Source organism: Bactrocera latifrons, unplaced genomic scaffold (genome assembly GCF_001853355.1).
Source record: "Bactrocera latifrons isolate USDA-ARS-PBARC rearing strain unplaced genomic scaffold, ASM185335v1 scaffold_142, whole genome shotgun sequence".
NCBI classification, from domain to species: Eukaryota; Metazoa; Arthropoda; class Insecta; order Diptera; family Tephritidae; genus Bactrocera; species Bactrocera latifrons.
The window spans coordinates 24,259-31,471 of NW_017534875.1; positions in this window are offsets into that span (position 1 = coordinate 24,259).

A 7,213-nucleotide genomic window follows, 5' to 3' on the forward strand; every position below is an offset into this window, starting at 1 on the left:
ATACAACAAAAATATAGTGCGAATTATTGTTTTTGTATATATTTACTTATATAGATTTATGTGTGACTTTTACACTTGTATGTAGTTGTATACATACCCGCTCCCTGCAGTAACAAACAGCTGTACGCATATTTTGACGGAAAGAGCCAACAACTATAATTAGCAACAACAAATAACTGTTATTTTACATGTCAAATTTTACAACATATTTTAATGAATTTATTTGCGCTTTGTGAGGTAGAACCTTATGTAAGTACTTTTGTGTTTATAAATATATTTACGCAGTAGTCTGTTATATAACATAAAAAATAAAACAATGCGTTTTTTATAAGCAGCACTATGTGCTTCTGTTGAGCTTTATTACAAAACTGAAAACACTTAACTTTAAGTTTTATAATCTAACCTATGCTTGAGCCGGCCTACGTGACCAAAGATGCTTGGTCAGCTAAAAGGGTTTGCGCGTGTTTCGCTCACTTAAGAATTTAGCGGATGCGCGTTTAGCGCAGTTGCACTTTTGGTTGTAATAGGACTCCAAAGTATGCAAACGGTTTGTATGTTTCTAGCATATAATGTGGGAATGGAATTTATGTAGAAGTTCATAAAATGTTGTGTTAACTTATATAATATTGAAGAATCGTCAGCTGCGCTTGAACAACGAAACTTGTTTCGAAAACATATTGACTTTTCAATACTTCGATTCATATTAGTTAAATATCTACATATTCACACGTAATGTCTATACATAAATACTTGCTGTAATTGCAATTATAAAATTCTTGTGTGATTTTTTCTGCGGTAATTTCCTAATTCACTAAAAAAAAGTTGTTGAGTCACAAATTAAATATTTTTTCTCCAAGTTGCTGAGTTTTTAAATTTTTTTTCACAAACTGTTATCAAATCACGACTATATAAAGGAAATCAAATACTAGGAAGTTCAATAAAAAATCTCGATAATAATAGGAATTGACATGCCGGAAATCACTGTGAGAGGGCAATGTATGGAGGGAAAGAAAGGAAGCCATTAAAGGCTATGTGCTGTTAGTGAGACCTTTCGCTAAGAATAATCTTTTAAGAGTTGCATTTTTATTTTAGCGTTGAACAGTACATTACATATAAGGCGGTTGCGTATATCTTGAGCTCGAAACGTGAGTCAGACCTCTAAATTAAGAAACATCTATAGTATATATTTTATTTTAATGAAGCTCTAAAACGATTACAGAATACCTAACCTGAATTTCATAAAATATTCTGTAAAAAAGTAATCTTAACTTTTTATATGGAATACATTCACTAATAAAGTAACTCTACTTTTCACTGGAGATGTTATTTCAAAAAAGAGAACAAATGTACAAAAAACATTTAAGCACTTTCGACAGTAAAAATTAGTATAGTAGCCTACCAAGGATTCAAAAACATACATCAGAAATCTAACCTCAAAAGTAACCACACTTTCGAAAAATTGCTCCAAATTTTCTTGCTTTGCTGTTTATCTCTTGACAAACCAAATTTCTTATCTCTACCCAGAAAAGACTTCTTATTTAACGTTTCAGGTATACTGACAACTTAAAACTTCTAAAATCCATTATCAACACAAGCTAGTGGCGAATAATATGTCAAATAGATTAACGAAAAACAATGAAGTCAGCTTGTTGCCTTGTTGCGAACCTTTAAGCATTGGTTTCCTCGAGTAAAAAACAGCATTTTTTCAACAATTTTGTTTTCATATAAAAAATTAAATATTTTATTAGAATTTTTAATAATACAGAAATTCTGAAATTTTTAAAAAAAAAATTTAAACTCGGCCATTGCGACGCCATTTCCGGTGACCCCTTGGAAAAAAGTTGCGCTCGCGTTGTTAGGATAACTCCTCACAGGATCATCTAAAGTGAAAAAATACCTGTTTTAGTTGAAACCTTAAGTAAGAACTTGGACGAATGAAAAAAACCGAAAATTGCATTTTTAAAGACACTTTAGCTAAAAAATTAAAATTTCAATGAAAAATTCGCGACTTTATTTTAAATAGGTGTAATCGAAAAAAATACTTCGTCGAAGTCTCTAAGCATTGTATCTCAAAGATCTGTGTAAAATTATATGAAGATCGGTTGAGTAGTTCTCGAGATACCTTGCCAACCGACTTTAAAAACAAAGTTAAGAGAAAAACGCGTTTAAAGACGGCGCCTTAGCCAAGCTAGTCTATGGAGCTATGAAATTTTACAAGACAATAAAAAAAAGAACTGTAATCCGAAAAAAAGTAATTTTTGCAATTTCCTCAAAATCTTTCTGAACTTTGACACACAGTAAATCTCAAGCTATTGTTAGTTTCTGCATTCACAAATGTTTCGAAACTTGTTTTCCTTTTTCAATATTCTTTCTATGCATGCAATATAGTTTCTCAACATTCTGGTGTTCTTCTTTTGACAGCTTTTCATCTCCGTAAGAACTATGTAGTTAATAAAAACCTGTAGTCAATTCTCTTTTTACCATACCAGAGCTAGATAGACTCGTCAGAAAATTAATTCCTATTAAATATAATGCCAAAGCTTTCAGGTTTCGTACCACTACTATGCTTTCGTAGAAACATCTATGACATGAGCTTCTTTGTAACTAAGAAATAATAGTTTTATTAAAAGGAATATCAATATTAATATTACACAACATCTTCAATGTATTATTTGTAAAATTAATACTCAGACTCAGTATACTTTGTGGATTTTCCACTAGAAAAATTCTATATCAGTCTGTCTGAGTTTAACGCAAAACGAACTACAATGAAGTAAAGCGCTCACTTAATTAATTGGCTCGCCGAGCTATGACTCAGCAGAATAATTATGAACTCGCTTAAGGCGATATAGAATTAATCGTCTTGGGGAACACCAGCTTACAATTTAATTTAATTTCTTGGATAAACATATATAAAAGTAAATTGTTGAACAAAAGCAATATAAACTTATTTATCATAGATTTCTTTAGAAAATATTCTGTAGAAATCAATTAAATTACAAACTCGAGGAAACGCTGTAGCAGATATCGCTTAATAGAACAGCAACAAAGTGTGAAGATAGTGACATATGTATGTATGTCTATAATACAGAAAGTCACATCAGCATTTATATATAAGTACATGTGTGTATTATATACATGTATGTATGCATATGTTTACTTATATTATCTGCATTCATTAATAGACTGTTACTTTCACATCAACAAAGCAATTATCAATGTATTGCCATCAAATATAAATCTCTGCTTGTCCGTCTGGTTGTCATGTCAATTATAGGATATCTTATTAGTAATTTTAACACTCACTGCAAGTGTAAACAAGATGCAAACTCATGATCTACGTGTGTTGCCAATAAATAAGATTACTTAAACAAGTACAATTAAGCCAAAAGAAGCCTCTGTGAAATAGTTATGAAACTATCAAATAATCAGAAAGTTCTCTTGAGCAAAGCAGTTGTTACAGCAACTGAGATTAGTGCTTAGAATGAGTTATTACTGCGTGATTGTTAAGCTTCCTAATGCGTAACCGGAAATTGTTGTTATTTTATTACCCGTTTGTGCGATAGAAATACCCAAAATAGGAACAAGGAAATCACCTAAAATAGGAAAAAAATATTAAATTTATGTAGCCTAAAACGAAAACAAGTTCTGCTCCTATGCCGAGAGCAACGCTTATTTAGTGCAGAGAATAGCATCCAAATTTAAGAAGAAGTATCAATGTATCTACACCAAAAACCAGCTAAATTATAATACAAAATTTAATTGAGAACCTTCCTATTAAAATATATCACCAAAAAATTGAAAAAGTAGTGTATATATAGTGTATATTTGATAAAATGATTAAACTCAGAAAAGTCTCTGCAACTCTACCACAAAATCGTTTCTTACTATATATCGAAGACCCGTAAATTTAGATATTTAGAATTTAGGGTGAGAGAGATAGTTAGCCACTTTAAAACGGCTAGAACTGAAAACTTAAATAAATTCTTTATCAGACAACAAAACATGCCTCGATCAGCATGTTTTTTATCCTCTCAATGAGACTACAAATCAAAAAGCTCTCCTTATCAATAGGTACAAACGTTATATCATGTTGTTCAATGACCAAAACTACCTATAGCAGAAAGCCTCATGGACTTTCACAGAGCCCCAATAACCCCATAATTGTCCCTTAGTTATACAATAATGGAAGTATAATGAGAAACTATCTCAAATATAGTCGAACAGAAAAATAAGACACATGTACGATCCACATTTACGATCTTAGTCACAACCCAGCTAATTTCCGCAACACCTCTAAAAATATATTAAGAAAACTTTTGAATGTCAAAACTTTTACCGGGTTGAAATAGGTGAAAACATAAATAAAAGAATAAGAAAATCAAAAGTGATTTTCTCGCTCTTTTCAGAAAGCGGTGAGCAAATTTCTACGAAAAGACTGCACCGAGGGGTTTAGGTGCCGCGATCCACTTAAATATATTTGTCAGGTAATGATCGATTGTAATAAGATTATGAGAATAATTTAGATTTTTGAGCTACTCTGAAGTATAAATTTTTTTTTCAGCAAAACGATTTTTTTTGTTTTGGAAGGCCACCATTAAGATTCAGACTGCTCCTTATATTAGTATTTGTACTTATCTATAGTAATAATAAATTTATTTATTTTTTTGGGGATTGAGATAATTTTAAGCAAAAATATTTTGCTTACCGCCAGGACCTGTTTTTGGAGGTTCACGAAAACAAGAGGATTCAAGGTTTTCATAATGTAGCGCCCATTATAAAAGTATAGTAAATTGTGTAAGTTACACTTTTTTTATTTTTTTTAAGTAAAATGCCTTTTTAAAAATAAAAACTACAAAAGCTCGTTTTTTCTGCATTGCAACTGGACATTTGGAAATCGGTAGATGAATAAGATTAGTATGCAATCGTGATTGTTTTTTACAGTTACTTACCGCATTTAAATATTGATTATCACAAATCCAATATATGTATATGACAATCTGAAAGATATATACAAAAATGTTAACATAAAATCTGCTGATATATAAATTTATATTTATTTATTATGGAAAACATCCCGCATGCATAATATTGATACAATTTTTTTTTTTTTCATGAGGATCACAGCATGTCAATTTTTTTTGTTCCAGTTGCTGAATAATTTTAATCACCGAAATATGTACTACTTCGGATCTATCTATATTGCTTTGTATAACATTTTGTTGTTTTTTCGATTTTTTTTTTAGCACTGCAGACGAATTAACACGATGTTGCTGATTACCTACGTGATTTATTTGCGAATTCACTTAGTAGTAGCGCAACCAAGACAGAATCTATAAACTCTATAAAAAAAATAATTATATAATAAAAACCCTATGAATTAAAAGCAAAAAAATACTGTGTAGATGCTTTTTCACTTTTCAATTTTTTTTTTTTGTAGTTATATACAACAAAAAACGAGGTGAAATATTTTGCTGTGCGCCGAAGTTTTCCACTTGAGTGATTTGCGGAAAAATTATTACGATTACAACAAACTAACTTTTTTTGTGCTGAATTAATTAAACCAAATTTGTATGGAGGAGTGTGTTTGTGTGTGTGTATAGTTGTGGCAACATTTGAATTTGGCGTTTATGCGATAGTTAAATTTGCATATCGAAGCGTTGACCTTAACACTAATTGAAGGAAACAACTGGCTTCAATCGTGTAAACAAACAACAACAAAAATAGAAATATATGGCATGTAGAAGTGTATGTACGTATGTATTTATATGAAACAAGTGACAAAATATGTAAATAAAGCAGTTGTTAAAAGTTGTTAACTTTAGCTATCAGCAGACTAATGAAATAGTACTTTAATTTGGCCAAGTAAGTCATGTGATACGAGGACGTGTTGCAAAGTCAGAGGCTCTTATTGCAAGAGAAAACACTTTTTAAATTTCTCACAATTATATATTATTCGAATATGTTGGGTTATTTAATATGTAATATTGATTAGATATACCACTAGAAAGAAATGTAGAAGAAGCAGCAACTTGATGGTGGACCGAAAGAGCAACTTTGCTTTAGTTCTCAATGGTTGAAGAAATCCCCGGGGTATTTAACATGAGATCAATATCTGGTTTAGCGCTGTACCTAATGCTTTCCAAAGCTGGTATAACTATTATATTTGAATACCTCTACTTTCTGACTATATACAGTCGGAACACAAATCTAAGTATGGCAAAAGTAAATATCTCTTTCTCCTTCAAACGTCAGTCATCCGTGGACATGCTCAAGTAGTAGTTCTAACGGCAGTCCAATTCACCTAAGCGCAATGGACCCAGATTTATAGCTGTCTAAGGACTAACCCCTCAGCAATATTCCCCAAATTATTTCAGTAATTTTTCTTGCCCCTCCGATAAAAACAAGAGCTATGTCAAACCCGAGTAGGTCCCGAGGCCGAACTTATTCACATTATCCCAGCAAATAAAAGTCTTCAATCGAAAAAGAAACTAAACACCAATAACTTTTCAAGCCAAACTACTATTTCATCGTAGTTGCCGAAGCTGCAGTCAGTGAGCAGTTGTGCAAATGTTAAAAGTTCACGCAAGTAGGGAAAGTTCTCTGAATACCATTCTTTTGGTAGTAGCAAGAAGCGTTTCTTTAACATTTGGCTCAATCAGCTCACGACTTCCGATCTTAGAACAAGTATCCTCTCAGTAGCTGAAAAATATACATTTGAGAGGGAGCTAAAGTGAGAAAATGAAACATCTGCTCCCCAGGGTTGTGCGCTGTGTTTGAGATCCGTTACGTAAAAAACACTACCAATGAAATGAAAACGTTAGGCCACTTCTAATAAATCCACTGTTTTGAGGTAGGAACCTTTAAGTTCTCAGCTTCAAATTGCAAGTTCGTTTGGGTTTCCAAGTGAAGCAACCAAATAATCCATTACCAACTTGAGATGTCTTGTTCACATAACCTACCAGCACTCCCTGAACTACTAAGCGATTGACACAAAAACACCGTGTTATCATATCATCCTTTTACAAAATAAAAATGTAGCAACAGCGCCCAATTGGTGGGTAATGGATGTATCGGGTGATTTTTTAAGAGCTTGATAACTTTTTTAAAAAAAAAAACGCATAAAATTTGCAAAATCTCATCGGTTCTTTATTTGAAACGTTAGATTGGTTCATGACATTTACTTTTTGAAGATAATTTCATTTAAATGTTG